Source organism: Schistocerca nitens, chromosome 1 (genome assembly GCF_023898315.1).
Source record: "Schistocerca nitens isolate TAMUIC-IGC-003100 chromosome 1, iqSchNite1.1, whole genome shotgun sequence".
Taxonomy (NCBI): domain Eukaryota; kingdom Metazoa; phylum Arthropoda; class Insecta; order Orthoptera; family Acrididae; genus Schistocerca; species Schistocerca nitens.
The window spans coordinates 1,057,374,252-1,057,390,731 of record NC_064614.1 but is presented as its reverse complement, the minus strand read 5'-3'; the positions used below and the strand labels follow the sequence as shown (position 1 = coordinate 1,057,390,731).

Genomic DNA, 16,480 nt, shown 5'->3' with positions numbered 1-16,480 from the left:
GTTTCTACTCTGTAACTGTTGGCCCTGTAGTGGCACAAACCATTGTAACTGTTCTACATTGTTAGTGTTCTTATTTGCTTTTAAGTAATGTCTGGAAGGAAACGGCTGAACTGGAAAGAAAAACTTCGGGACTCAGCCACATAGTAAATATAAGACGCACCCAGAAAAGGAGAACACTAAAAAAACTAGTCCATAATTTAATATTTTGTTTGTATCTTTGTCTCTCTTTCTCCATCGTACATGCTCTTCTCTAGACGCTCCCTGAAGGCCTCGGCCATACTGCCGCTCCAGGATGGAACTGCTAGGTCTGGTCAAGTCGCCAGTATGACCTCTGAGGGTGCAGCAGAGTTTCATGCTGTCAGCTGTGCAACATTTACGCCATACTTGCAGCCGACGCACTTTTACATGCATTATGGAAAACGGCGAAAGCCTCCTCAGGAAGTGGTGATCCTCTGGCAGCTTCGAAAATTTTGGAATTAACCGTTGTAACAAGTCACTCAGCTTCCCAACACACTGAATGTTTCATGGGGTTGTCGTAAGGTGGAACGTTTCATATTATTGACTAAACGCCTTATGTGAGAGTTCCGTTAATTGCAGCAATGAACGCTAAGATTTTAGGTAACTCTTTTATAATGGCATGTTTTCTTGTATTTTTCTACAATCAGGAAGTGAATTTTAGAATGGCCCAGAATGCTCAATGTGAACGAAGCTGTAAGCTAAGAGACAAAACTGACATGACTATGATCATAAATTACTGTTATTACACAGTGCGTTGCTTTAAGGAAAGAAAATCCCCAATGCAGGATCACTGAGAGTTCTTCAGACCACAGTTCCCAAATACATGTCGTCTGCATCATTAGAGTTTTACAATGATTTGTACACTATTGCTGAGCATAATCGTAATCTTGTTTTAAATATAGCCTGTAGTGCTTATCGCAATCATACACTCCTGGAAATTGAAATAAGAACACCGTGAATTCATTGTCCCAGGAAGGGGAAACTTTATTGACACATCCCTGTGGTCAGATACATCACATGATCACACTGACAGAACCACAGGCACATAGACACAGGCAACAGAGCATGCACAATGTCGGCACTAGTACAGTGTATATCCACCTTTCGCAGCAATGCAGGCTGCTATTCTCCCATGGAGACGATCGTAGAGATGCTGGATGTAGTCCTGTGGAACGGCTTGCCATGCCATTTCCACCTGGCGCCTCAGTTGGACCAGCGTTCGTGCTGGACGTGCAGACCGCGTGAGACGACGCTTCATCCAGTCCCAAACATGCTCAATGGGGGACAGATCCGGAGATCTTGCTGGCCAGGGTAGTTGACTTACACCTTCTAGAGCACGTTGGGTGGCACGGGATACATGCGGACGTGCATTGTCCTGTTGGAACAGCAAGTTCCCTTGCCGGTCTAGGAATGGTAGAACGATGGGTTCGATGACGGTTTGGATGTACCGTGCACTATTCAGTGTCCCCTCGACGATCACCAGTGGTGTACGGCCAGTGTAGGAGATCGCTCCCCACACCATGATGCCGGGTGTTGGCCCTGTGTGCCTCGGTCGTATGCAGTCCTGATTGTGGCGCTCACCTGCACGGCGCCAAACACGCATACGACCATCATTGGCACCAAGGCAGAAGCGATTCTCATCGCTGAAGACGACACGTCTCCATTCGTCCCTCCATTCACGCCTGTCGCGACACCACTGGAGACGGGCTGTACGATGTTGGGGCGTGAGCGGAAGACGGCCTAACGGTGTGCGGGACCGTAGCCCAGCTTCATGGAGACGGTTGCGAATGGTCCTCGCCGATACCCCAGGAGCAACAGTGTCCCTAATTTGCTGGGAAGTGGCGGTGCGGTCCCCTACGGCACTGCGTAGGATCCTACGGTCTTGGCGTGCATCCGTGCGTCGCTGCGGTCCGGTCCCAGGTCGACGGGCACGTGCACCTTCCGCCGACCACTGGCGACAACATCGATGTACTGTGGAGACCTCACGCCCCACGTGTTGAGCAATTCGGCGGTACGTCCACCCGGCCTCCCGCATGCCCACTATACGCCCTCGCTCAAAGTCCGTCAACTGCACATACGGTTCACGTCCACGCTGTCGCGGCATGCTACCAGTGTTAAAGACTGAGATGGAGCTCCGTATGCCACGGCAAACTGGCTGACACTGACGGCGGCGGTGCACAAATGCTGCGCAGCTAGCGCCATTCGACGGCCAACACCGCGGTTCCTGGTGTGTCCGCTGTGCCGTGCGTGTGATCATTGCTTGTACAGCCCTCTCGCAGTGTCCGGAGCAAGTATGGTGGGTCTGACACACCGGTGTCAATGTGTTCTTTTTTCCATTTCCAGGAGTGTAGTTGGTTTCAATCTGTAATCTTTAGAGGTTGTTCATGTCAATATGTTAATAAGTTGAGTATAGTTACACTTATTATTACTTGTGATAGGCGGTGGATGCGGTATGCAGGGACGCTGTGAGGTGCCAATATTAAAACTGCTACCGGTCGCTGTGGCCGAGCGGTTCTTGGCGCTTCAGTCCGGAACTGCGCTGCTGCTACAGTCGCAGTTTCGAATCCTGCCTCGGGCGTGGATGTGTGTGATGCCCTTAGGTTAGTTAGGTTTAAGTAGTTTTAAGTCTAGGGGACTGATGACCGCAGATGGTAAGTCCCACAGTGCTTAGAGTCATTTGAACCATTTAAAATTGCTTTATTGTGACTCTCCGCTGTGGCAGAATGCAGGGAGCGACAGTATGACTGAGGCGATGGAACTGGCTCAGTCATTGGCGACGCAGGGTCTGAGCAGCCTCGGCCAGCTGCGGTAGCATTTGTTGTAGAACGGCTCATGCATCGTGCGCTGTCCAGCAGGCGATGGGCAAGTGACATAATCGGCAGTGCCTCACTGCCCCGCATTGAGGGCCGGCAAGCAGTAAAGCTACAATACTAACAGAAGTGACTTTAGTGTAAAAAGCTAGGTATTTACATACATCCGAACTGGGCTTGCTTAGGCTTTGTAACGCCTTGTAGCACATGTACTAAGCATTTTGGCAGCTGCTGGTGTGGAAAGGCTTCTATCTTCTTCCACTTAGGCACAGGTGTGTCACCTGTTTCCACACCTTGCCAGGCTTGCTCGCATCACAGCGTTGGCGTGGCTGTATTACATTTTGTAAGGCGTAACACCCACGAAAAATTCAGCTGTGTTGAGGAAGCTAAGTGACTTGTTACAACGGTTAATTCCCAAATTTTGAAGCTGCCTGCTACTGGAACTATTGCAACCACTTCCTCCTTAAGCATTTCTGATCAAATATGGTTGGTGCCTACAACATACTCCTCGTTAACAAGACCTGGTCGCTCTGCCCGCCCTAAACTAGAATACCCTTATGCAAAACAAGATAACTATTTCCCTAGTAGTGGCCCAGCTAGCTTTAGTCTGCTCATTATTCAAGATTGCTTTTACCAGTATTCCCATATGTCCTACTTATCCTAAGCTCCGTTAGTTAGCTTAGCTTCACTTACGTTTAGAGTTCATGTACTGTCTCTTAGGCTATGGGAATCCAATCCACCGGGATTTGCACTGTTGCTGGGCCTGGACTTCGTCTTGTGTTACGCTTCTTGTGCATATAAACAAGGACTACGCTTAGCAGAGTAAGTGACGCTGTGATACCTGGTATGAAATTGGTCAAGGTTGTTTCTCTCTGGTACTGGTTTTCCAGTAGATTCACATACTTACAAATGATAGAGCACAACAATTAGTCGTCCTTATATTGCAGGTTTCATTGTTAGTGTTCTTGTTTGCTTTTTAGTAATGTCTGAAAGAAAACGGCTGAACTAGAAGTAAAAACTTCGGAACGAAGTCACATACTAAATATAAGATGCACCCAGAAAAGGAGTAAGCTAAAACACCTGGATATAATTTAATATTTTGTTTATATCTTTCTCTCTCTTTCTCCACCGTAGATGCTCTTCTCCGGATGCTCTCTGAAGGCCACGCCCATACTGTCGCTCCAGGATGGAACTGCTGGGCCTGGTCAAGTGCGTAGCATTGATAATGGCTAGGCATTAGCAGAAATCTAGATTTTCCGAATAAAATGTGCAAGAAAAGGAGGACTGACTACTGTGTTCTATCATTTGTAAGTCATATCACAGTCGCTGAGTGCATCCACGTTCCTAATGGAAGATAACCTGATGAAGATTCACATACTGCATCAATGTCTCCACGGAGATAGACGTTTACTAGTTCGTATATCGATTAAATTGGGTTGAATCCTAAAGTCTGGTTAAGCATAATCGATTTCGTGGCTGGTAACATTTCCATAGGTTCCTCTCGCCAATACAACCGAGACTGCGGAATGCTGTGCTATTCCTGAAATTGCGAGAGGTAGACGGAAAGTGGTTCCCACGAAATAATGTGATGTCTTATTTATTAGAAATTCACTTCTGTCTGGCTCTAGCTCTTTTGCTGCCATGAGCCTTCCCTATTCGTAGCAACTAGTTAATACCATCACTTTATCTAAGTTATAGTACATTCATGTGCCTCAACCTGCTGGAAGTCCAGTTCACGCCTAATCACTTCTTTCTTGTCATCCTTTTCCGTTTTCTTGCCCAGAAATAACTTACTGTGGAAGAGTTCTGTCCCTCTCTCACTACCCTGTTTGGACAAAGCGTAACTTGACCTCTGTAACACCTTAGTAAGTCCACTTCTTCGATTTTCTCATGCCTACTCTTGTCCTCTGCAATTAGTAACAACCGCAGCATTCTTATCCTGACAAGTTTCCTCAGTGTCTCCCGCTCCACAGGATATGCGTGGACTACAAAACATTGGTATCGCTCTCCTGCTACTGGAATGGAAATTTCAATGCAGACCTTTGTTCCAGGGGTCCTTGCTTCCACTGTGACTAGGCTAAAATAGAAAGGCAAGTTTTTATGACAAGTTTCTTTCCGTAGCACTTCCAGGCACTGATATGGTAACAACAAGTTTAATTTCAGTCGTCCTCGCACAGCCTGTTACGTAACTTCCTGCAATTGCTATACCTCTCTGCTACGTTCCACACACTGTTCTTCAAGGACAGTAATCACTTCGTTATAAATGCGTCCCTATCCAGTACTTCTATTTTTGATTGTTAGATCTTAATGTACTGGTTTACAGATCTACCACAGTTTCCTCATAGTCCATTACCTCCGGAGACAGCTGGCGTAATAATTGAGTAATGTTTAAAACATCTTTCTCCAAATTTGCGATCTGTATTATGTGCCACTACTTGGTGCCTTGTTTCCTTTTACCAATTACTTTACTACATTTGCCGTGTCGTTCATCCTCCTGATGTCCTCCTTGTCATCTGTTCCAATCACAGTATTCAGAAGTCGGCCTCCCCTGTCAGTACACCTTCTCTTTCTCCTTATACGCAGTATAATCCCCAGAACCTGCGTCATGTCTACCCTCAGTTTCTCATAAGTTCCATGTATGGCATAACTCCTCTAAGGAGTCTTTGATTCTGCTGGAAACTGCCGAACCGTTCCTCTAGTCGTCTCACCTTGCTCCGCATTTCCCACGTGTTAAATACCACCTGCATTACCCATCGGTGACTGGTAATCACCACATATTCTTACTTCACGAACAGCACTCCACCTTCCAGGTGCTAGTTCTGTAATGCTTTTAATCTGAAGATGGCTGAGCCTATGGTCCGCTCCTTCTCCATACTGTGTGCTGATGTAACTAAACTGAGGACAGTCGTACCTATTACTCTTTGTTCCCCCTAAAATTTCCCTCCTGCCCCACAGCAGTTCATCGTGCGTGCACTGTGCAACATTCTATACTTATACCTAACAACCGAAAACCATAAATCCACTCTTATCTCCTAGTGCCTAACGTTTGTGGACTTCTGCTCCATTGTTCGTCCAACCCTCTCGCTCATTACTCCCCTCGCTCTTGATTTTCTCATTTCCTCTTCGTTATAACCTCACAATTCCTGGAATTACTTCCAGACTCTCACGAACCGGTTTCGAGCGTTTAACAGGTCGTCTTCCTCGGTAACTGGATCTTTACATTCACTGGTGACTTAGTTTCCACAACTTGAGGTCGCCCTCGATATTCTACGAACAATTCCTTCGACTTCCACTTTGAGGTATAAGAAGTAAATAACATTAATCATTGGCCACAATACACTAACCAAAGAAAAGTTGCAGTATCAAAAAATAATTAATGTAGCGTAACAAAATTTCAGGAATATGTTTGTCTAGGTAACATATGTAAGTGACTGACATTGCAGGGTCACAGGTTAATGAAAAGGTCACAGGTTAATGAAAATGCGAGATAAGCCACTCCAAATATGAAATACTACTACATTAATATAACCGGTGTAGCTGCCAGAATGTTGAATGCAAGCATGCAAGCATGCGCTGGATGTCACTTTATGGGATGGAATTCGATGCCTGTTGCTCTTGATCACTGAATACAGAGACGTTTAATTCTTTTTATGGATGACACTGGAGTTGTAATCCGATTAGATCTCAGAAGTGCCCGATAGGAGACAGATCTGCTGATCAAGCAGACCCAGGCAACATGTCGACACTGTGTAGAGCATGCTGGGTTACAGCAGCCGTTTCTGGGCTAGCGGTGTACTATTGGAAAACACTCCTTGGAATGCTGTTCATGAATGGAAGCACAACAGATCGAATAACCAGACTGACGTACAGTTTTGCAGTCAGGGTGCGTGGGATAACCATGGGACCGCTCCTCCTGTCATAAGAAATCGTGCCAGAGGCCATAACTCCACGTGTAGGTCCAGTGTGCTTAGCACACAGACAGGTTGTGTGCAGGTCCTCAGCTGGCCTCCTTCTAACCAAAACACGGTCATCGCTGACACCAAGGGAGAAACAGCTTTCATTAGAAAATACAACAGGCCTCCATCCTTCCCTCCCATGAGCTTTCACTTGAAACCACTGAAGCCGCAAATGGTGCTGATGTGGGGTCAATGGAATGCACACTACAGGTTGTCTGGCTTGGAGCTGTCCTTAGAGTAACCGATTTGTAACAGTTCGTTGTGTCACTGTAATGCCAACTGCTGCTCAGATTGCTGCTGCAGAAGCAGTACGATGCGACACAGCTATACAGGGTGTTACAAAAAGGTACAGCCAAATTTTCAGGAAACATTCCTCACACACAAATAAAGACAAGATGTTATGTGGACAAGTGTCCGGAAACGCTTAATTTCCATGTTAAAGCTCATTTTAGTTTCGTCAGTATGTACTGTACTTCCTCGATTCACCGCCAGTTGGCCCAATTGAAGGACGGTAATGTTGACTTCGGTGCTTGTGTTGACATGCGACTCATTGCTCTACAGTACTAGCATCAAGCACATCAGTACTTAGCATCAACAGGTTAGTGTTCATCACGAACGTGGTTTTGCAGTCAGTGCAATATTTACAAATGCGGAGTTGGCAGCACGGAACATTCCAGCCTATGGCTCGCGACTGGGGAAGACCTAGAACGACGAGGACACCTGCAATGGAGGAGGCAATTCTTCGTGCAGTTGACGATAGCCCTAATGTCAGCGTCAGAGAAGTTGCTGCTGTACAAGGTAACGTTGACCACGTCACTGTATGGAGAGTGCTACGGGAGAACCAGTTGTTTCCGTACCATGTACAGCGTGTGGAGGCACTATCAGTAGCTGATTGGCCTCCACGGGTACACTTATGCGAATGGTACATCCAACAATGTGTCAATCCTCATTTCAGTGCAAATGTTCTCTTTACGGATGAGGCTTCATTCCAACGTGATCAAATTGTAAATTTTCACAATCAACATGTGTGGGCTGACGAGAATCCGCACACAATTGTGCAATCACGTCATCAACACAAATTTTCTGTGAACGTTTGGACAGGTATTGTTGGTGATGTCTTGATTGAGCCCATGCTCTTCCACCTACGCTCAATGGAGCACGTTATCATGATTTCATACGGGATACTCTACCTGTGCTGCTAGAACATGTTCCTTTACAAGTACGACACAACATGTGGTTCATGCACGATGGAGCTCCTGGACATTTCAGTCGAAGTGTTCGTACGCTTCGCAACAACAGATTCGGTGACCGATGGATTGGAAGAGGCGGACCAATTCCATGGCCTCCACGCTCTCCTGCCCTCAACCCTCTTGACTTTCATTTATGGGGGCATTTGAAAGCTCTTCTCTACGCAACCCCGGTACCAAATGTAGAGACTCTTCGTGCTCGTATTGTGGACGGCTGTGATACAATACGCCATTCTCCAGGGCTGCATCAGCGCATCTGGGATTCCATGCGACGGAGTGTGGATGCATGTATCCTCACTAACGGAGGACATTTTGAACATTTCCTGTAACAAAGTGTTTGAAGTCACGCTGGTACGTTCTGTTGCTGTGTGTTTCCATTCCATGATTAATGTGATTTGAAGAGAAGAAATAAAATGAACTCTAACATGGAAAGTAAGCGTTTCCGGACCCATGTCCACATAACATATTTTCTTTCTTTGTGTGTGAGGAATGTTTCCTGAAAGTTTGGCCGTACCTTTCTGTAACACCCTGTATATCGAACGCGATGGTCTTCCCTCTCGGTAGTGCCACGTAGCCATCTGGATCCCAGTCTTGTTGCGACAGCGCAATCTCGTGACCACCACTGCAAACAATCATGTACAGTGGGTACATTCCTGTCAAGTCTCTATAATATCGCAGAAGTAACATCCAGCTTCTCGAAGCCATGTTTGACGACCTTGTTCAAAGTCAATAAGATATTGATGATGGCATCTTTGTTTCCTTCAAGGCTTTCTTGACTGACCTCAACGCACCACGTCCAAAAACAAAGATAACTTACTGTCAGGACCATTATAGCGTGTACTTAATACAAACCTGATTTGCATGTTCAATAGTGTTGCCACTAGCGCCACTTACGCGACTGACAGGAAATTTGAATAGACAGCATCTTTCAAACGCTACACGCCTACCTACTTCAGCTTACGTCGCACAACTTCTTAGTGTTGCGATTTTCTTACGTCAGTTTAGTATTGCAACATTCTCGCTGCACGACTCACTGCTTCTTTGTGTTTTTCTTGTGCCCTGGTATTAGCCTTGCACACCCTGTTCCACTTGATATTGTCGAACGCTTTTTGCAAATCGACCGTTGAACGTATCTTGATTTTTCATTAGTCTTGTTTCCACTATCACCGCCAACATCAGAACTGCCTCTCTCGTGCCTTTACCTTTCATAAATCCAAACTGATCGTCATCTAACACATCCTGGATTTTATTTTCTATTCTTCTGTGTATTATTCTTGTCAGAACCTTGTATGCATAAGCTTTTAAGTTGATTGTGCGGTAATTCCCGTACCTGTCAGCTCTTGCAGTCTGCAACACCTAATACTGACCGATATCACTGCCCATGTAACTTGCAACAAACCTCGCATTCTACTGCGTTAACAGCTGCACGCGTATCAATCGATAACGCTGTTCGTACTCTCATGTACATTTTTGAAGGCAAACCTATTAAAAATGCGCCAAGTGCCCTCAGCTCATCCTCTCACAAAATTACTTCATCCACTATAAAATTCTGTCCCAACTTGTACTTCATCTTCCTTATTCTATCCAAAAATTCTTCTACTGATTCCGTACCCTTCTTTCTTACCATGCCCAGCTGTTCATTAAAACACCTCGTCCTCTCCTGCTTTGTAGACTTTTGAATCAACCCTTTTTTAAATTCTTAAAATATTCTAGCGCCCTTGGGCACCTCGATATAAGCTACATATGTTTTGCTCCTCCGGTTAATCTTAATTTTGTTATCCTAGAAAGTTCTGCGTCATAGTACCCTTCCACTTCCGCAAAATACCTAGATCCTCCACAAACGCTTGCACATCCTTAGTTGATTTACCAGAAAAAGGAGGGAATTAAATTGTAGAATGAGATTTTCACTCTGTAGTGGAGTGTGCGCTGATATGAAACTTCCAGGTAGATTAAAACTGTGTGCCGGGCCGAGACTCGAACTCGGGACCTTTGCCTTTCGCGGGCAAGTGCTCTACCAACTGAGCTACCCAAGCAAGGACGGGCCGTGAGTCGTGCTTGGGTAGCTCAGTTGGTAGAGCACTTGCCCTCGAAAGGCAAAGGTCCCGACTTCGAGTCTCGGTCCGGCACACAGTTTTAATCTGCCAGGAAGAATTAAATTGTGCTTGACAAATTTATTTTTGGTTGCTGTGACTGCACTTCTAATACACCATGCAGTTTCCCTTTAACTGCTGTTATTGGCACTACAATATATGAATAGCCTTTGGTTCTGATGCTCTTTGCATTCCTGACACCACCAAACCCTGGCCCTTCTTTACATTCGTTGTGAATCACCAACAATAACGAGACAAATAAAATAAAATACGTTAACTTATTTGTTACATCTAATCTTCATCAATTTTGATTCTCAGCAGTGTCTAGCAATATGCCCGTAATGCTTACATGTGAAACATACTGCTGATACTAATTCTCTATATAGTGCTGAGTGATGTTCCAACTTACACATCGTACGTCTGATGTAGTAGTCATTTCTTCATTACTTCTGAAACGTAACAAATCCACTGGTTCTTTACTTGCAACAAAATTCACCTTACAAAAAGTTTATTTTCCATGCCAATGACACTCCGACAATAACAATTAAATTTCTTGACTCGTTACACGGACAGACATTGCACTGAAAAGTCGACGCTAGTGTTGTGACACCAGTTGTAACAGCTGGGGGTTGTGGGTGCAGGGAGACGTCATGCAGTGCCAATCAAACAGCTTGAATATTGGCTTATTAAGGCTCCCCACCGTGGCTCAATTCTGGAAGTGGCCTTCTAAATGTTACCACCCCGTAATGCTGACAGAGCACAGTGTCGGCCGGGCAGTGGCTTATGACGCAACTGAGTCAGTCATCGACGAATCCAGGTCCGGGTGGTTTCGGCTAGGTGCAGCCACTTATGTTGTGCCATGGCTAGTGCATTCAGCGCAGTCCAGCAGGCGGCAGGCAATGCCTTAACGCCAGTGACCCAGTGCCCCCGTTGATGGTCGGCAAGCTGCTTCTCAGGACCGATGTTGGCCCGATGTGGTGGTGGCTCCAGGTCTCATAGTTTCAGATCGCACTGCGCTACCACACAGTCGAACAGCGGTCCATGAACAGCGTTTCCGACGGCGCCCAATCATCACAATGACGCACCGAGAGAGCTGCGTTACTAATAGAAGTGTCTTTAGTGTGTTCAAAATGGTTCAAATGGCTCTAAGCACTATGCGACTTAACATCAAAGGTCATCAGTCCCCTAGACTTAGAACTACTTAAACCTAACCAACCCAAGGACATCACACACATCCATGCCCGAGGCAGGATTCGAACCTACGACCGTAGTAGCAGGGCGGTTCCGAACTGAAGTGCCTAGAACCGGTCGGCCACAGCGGCCGGCCTACGTGAACACCCGAAGAATACTGACGTTAGGACTTATATTAGGAGACGGTTAAACAAAGGTAAGCCTACGATTATAGGTTTTGTAAAGGTAGAGAAAGCTTTTGTCAGTATTGACTGGGACATTCTTTTTGAAATTCTGAATACAACAGGGGTAAAATACAGGGAGCGAAAGGCTATAAGTTGTACAGAAACCAGACGGTTGTTAGAAGAATCGAGGTTCATGAAAGGAAGGCAGTGTTTGAGAAGGGAGAGAGACAAGATACATGTTTGTAGCCTATCATGTTATTCAGTCCGTACACTGAGCAAGCAGTAAAGGAAACCAAACAAAAATTTGGAGTAGGAATTAAATTTCAGGGACAAGAAACAAAAACTGTCAGAGACGGCAAAGGATTTGGTAAAACAGCTGAGAGGCACAGACAGCATTTTGAAATGAGGATATAAGACGGACAATTAAAATGAAAAGAAAGATAATAGAATGTAGTGGAATTAAATCAGGTGATGCTGAGAGAATTAGATTAGGAAAAGAGGCACTGATAGTAGTAGATGACTTTTGTCACTTCGGAAACAAAATAACGGACAATGGCCAAGCTAGAGAGGGTATTAAATGTAGAGTGACCGCAGCAGCAGCGCGTTTCAGGAGTGAAGCGCCTAGAACCGCTCGGCCACAGTGTCAGGATTAATGTGTGCGTATCTGATGCATATACAATTGGTTGGTGGCTCCTAACAGAGTTTCGAATGAAAAAACACAGAGGCTATTCCATAGCATAAAGCATGGCTTAAAAGTTGCCAACCATGTAGCGCATCTGACCGTCGTTTTCTGCTTAAAGAATGCAGCATGACATCCTGGAGACCATTTACTTGGAACACTTTTACATCTAAACTGATTTGGTGGGTTCTTAATGTGAGATGTATTTGGAATAAATATACCACAATAGCTGATATAGATCGGTAAGGACATGTGTCTGGTTCAAATATGTTGGTAACATGTCAATGGCTTCCAAACGTCCCTGAGTGGATGATACCGTGTCTGAACTGAGGTGATGTTGAAGATATTCAATTCCTTCTCGGAAAAATATGTATTTCTTAAGATTTTTAAAAAACGGTTCAAGTGGCTCTGAGCACTATGCGACTTAACTTCTGAGGTCATCAGTCCCCTAGAACTTAGAACTACTTAAACCTAACTAACCTAAGCACATCACACACATCCATGCCCACGGCAGGATTCGAACCTGCGACCGTAGCGGTCGCGCGGTTCCAGACTGTAGCGCCTAGAAACGCTCGGCCACTCCGGCCGGTTTAAGATTTTATTTTGTGACTCAATTGTTTGGGCGAACAAAGTTGTTCAGGAGTTACTTATAATATTTTCGCAATTTATGTCAGCTATCTATCTAGTTTTTACGTCTTGTTACGCATCAAGTTAATTGTGGATACTCTCTGACTAGTAGCACAAGCAATTAGACATGCACCGACGCTACTTCAAGAGAAAGTTGTTTCCTACTAGCTAATTTTAAGGTGACCTTCTTTTGCGGCAAGGAACGTTTTCATAAAACGCATTTCTTGTAACCTATCGAGTTCTTTCTGGAGACAGAATCTTACTGTGAGTGGTATGTTGCATGTGACTTCCCCGAAAACGTTTAAGGATGATTATTGTTACTAATGTGATGTGGGCTCTGAGATGAATTACATATTCTATCCCAAATGCAAAGAACACAGTAAATGCTTAGAACAAGTTGTCCGTGTTCTTAATAGAAGGAATAAACGGACATGTTCATTGACGTCACACAATACAAAAGAATCAGTATTGTAAGCACAGCTGCAATGACTCTGAGACCTTCTGAAGTCTGAGAAGGCACTTCACACGTGACACTGTGGTGCGTGGTACGCTGCAGAAATTTCCTATTCATCTTATAGCTGCACATCTTACAATTTGTGGCACATGGTCTGAGGACGGATCTCGTAGATATATCTCTTGGAATCCTTTCTTAGCCGAGTCAAGCCGTAATCTGACACCACCGATTAAAATTCCTTATATTTATGGCATACAAATCCCACTTACTGCTTATAGGCAGGTTTCTGCATGTCGTGAGTCGTTGGTTGTGCTACGTCTTCCCTAATGACAATTGAACGTGGACGTAATAATGTAGGATGTTAAAATCAAAAGCTGTGGTAACTAGCAGAATGAGAATGACGTGTGATGTATAATAATAATGCCACAGTTGCCGCTGCTAATCAGTTTCTGAAACAACAGTAGAAACCACAATGATGATTCCAACAGCTGCACAGTTCCCGTTGCTACACGTCCAGTATTTGTATCTTTCTTACAGATCTAAGAATGTAAAGACGTGAGAGTTTTTACTTTATATTACGTATTAAATTAATAAGCCTTCACATGCAGTTTAATGACTGTGAAAGGCCGCACAAAACACAAATAAAGATGTTATTGAGTGTACAACAAACAGGTGGCGCACAAGCGTACACAATTAGGAATTTAAGAACAGACATGAATTATCATTAATGCTCATGAAACTACTGCACCAATTGCAAAAATGTACTGTTTGAAAAGAAAAAAGGCAAAGGTCCCGAGTTCGAGTCTCGGTCCGGCACACAGTTTTAATCTGCCATGCCGCCAGGAAGTTCCATGAGATGCTGTTCTGACCCCCCCGGTAGCTGAGTGGTCAGCGCGACAGAATGTCAATCCTAAGGGCCCGGGTTCGATACCCGGCTGCGTCGGAGATTCTCTCCGCTCAGAGACTGGGTGTTGTGTTGTCCTAATCATCATCATTTCGTCCACCTCGACGCGCAAGCCGCCGAAGTGGCGTCAGATCGAAAGACTTACGCCCGGCGAACGGTCTACCCGACGGGAGGCCCTAGTCAAACGACATTTACATTTACATGCTGTTCTTTTTTAACAAAGTATTTATACGTACGAGTATAAAGGAACTACGTGTAATCTTCACGTGCTTCAAGTTAACATGTGAAAACTTTAGGTTTGTTCCCTCTGATATTCTCTAATGTGATCGTACGTCATAAAATATTAGGTCTACAGATTCCCTATGTGGTGTTTCACTCACTGACTGGAATTTTTCGTCTTACATTAGAAACAGTTTTCATCCATACAATTCCCCTTTCCCTTATCTGTTTCCATCTCGGACATCACCATACGATTTCTAAGTCCAGAACTGCTAACGAAACTGACTAAACGAAAAACTGAAAGTAGGCTGTTTAGGTTTTTATATTGGTTACGCCACGTAGCGCTCTGTATGAAAATCACTCACTGTGCTGTGTGCAGTCTGTGGCTGATTTGCATTGTTGGAATATTTGCCATTGTAGTGTTGGGCAGTTGGATGTGAACAGCGCGTAGCGCTGCGCAGTTGGAGGTGAACCACCAGCAGTGTTGGATGTGGGGAGAGAGATGGCGGAGTTTTGGTAGCGGACGATCTGGAAGTGTGTCCATCAGAAAGAGTAAATTTGTAATATTGGATATCATGAACTGATATATATACTGACTTTTGAACATTATTAAGGTAAATACCGGGTGATCAAAAAGTTAGTATAAATTTGAAAACTGAATAAATCACGGAATAATGTAGATAGAGAGGTACAAATTGACACACATGCTTGAAATGACATGGGGTTTTATTAAAACCAAAAAAATACAAAAGTTAAACAATGTCCGACAGATGCCGCTTCATCTGATCAGAATAGCAATAATTAGCATAACAAAGTAAGACAAAGCAAAGATGATGTTCTTTACAGGAAATGCTCAATATGTCCACCATCATTCCTCAACAATAGCTGTAGTCGAGGAATAATGTTGTGAAAAGCACTGTAAAGCATGTCCGGAGTTATGGTGAGGAATTGGCGTCGGATGTTGTCTTTCAGCATCCCTAGAGATGTCGATCGATCACGATAGACTTGCGACTTCAGGTAACCCCAAAGCCAATAATCACACGGACTGAGGTCTGGGGACCTGGGAGGCCAACCATGACGGAAGTGGTGGCTGAGCACACGATCAGCACCAAACGACACGCATAGGTCGGACATTTTGTGAACTTTGTTTTTTTTTGTTCTAATAAAACCCCATGTCATTCCAAGCATGTGTATCAATTTTTACCTCTCTATCTACATTATTCCGTGGTTTATTAAGTTTTCAAATTTCTACTGACTTTTTGATCACCCAGTTCATTGTTTGTTCTCTATCAAAATCTTTCATTTACTAAGTATGCCTATCAGTAGTTAGTGCCTTCAGTAGTTAGAATCTTTTATTTAGCTGGCAGTGTTGGCACTCGCTGTATTGCAGTAGTTCGAGTAACGAAGATTTTTGTGAGGTAAGTGATTCATGAAAGGTATAGGTTATTGTTAGTCAGGGCCATTCTTTTGTAGGGATTACTGAAAGTGAGATTGCGTTGCGCTAAAAGTATTGTGTGTCAGTTTAGTGAATGTCTGAGTACGTTCAGTTTTGCTCAGCTGTTTGAAAATCAAACAACGTAGAGGTTTATCAGCACAGTAATTCATGAATTTTTTCCAAGGGGATGTTTCAAAACTACAACCACCACCTAGATATACGGAGAGAGACTTAACTAAAAACACCGGAATTCCAAGGAGGCGACCGGCAGCTAATCCAGATAAGAGCAGGACAGTCTCAGTTTTGTAGTGTTTGGGCAGGTGCTTCTCGAAGACCTGCAGCGAGCGGACTACAACGCCGCTAGTTGAGAAGCCTTCTTCACGAACACGGTCGACTTGGAAGTGCCTGAAGCACTAGACAGCCCGGCGCTACGCAGAACTTTGCATACGCAGCAGTTATAAGACATACTCCGCACAAGATGAAACTTACTTCCTCGTGGCACGCTCGAGTTTCTAGATAACATTTTTGCACGAGCGGGATCTCTTTCGCTGTTATCAGGTCTTGCTAACTTGTTTACCAGTATACCGCTCAGAGGGCACACGTGCCCGCGTGCCAAGGTTGTTAGGCGTAACATTCTTATCTTTATAGCAATAACGCTGTTTCCTGCTATCACTGCCTTTGTTTTC

At 44.6% G+C, this 16,480-nt stretch overlaps 1 non-coding gene across 1 annotated transcript; it reads right to left on the bottom strand.

Annotated features, from left to right (window-relative positions):
* Positions 1 to 9,990: 9,990 nt before the first annotated feature.
* Trnas-cga (transfer RNA serine (anticodon CGA)) lies at positions 9,991 to 10,065 on the bottom strand. The gene has a single exon. It is a non-coding gene; the product is annotated as a tRNA-Ser (tRNA).
* Positions 10,066 to 16,480: the final 6,415 nt, after the last annotated feature.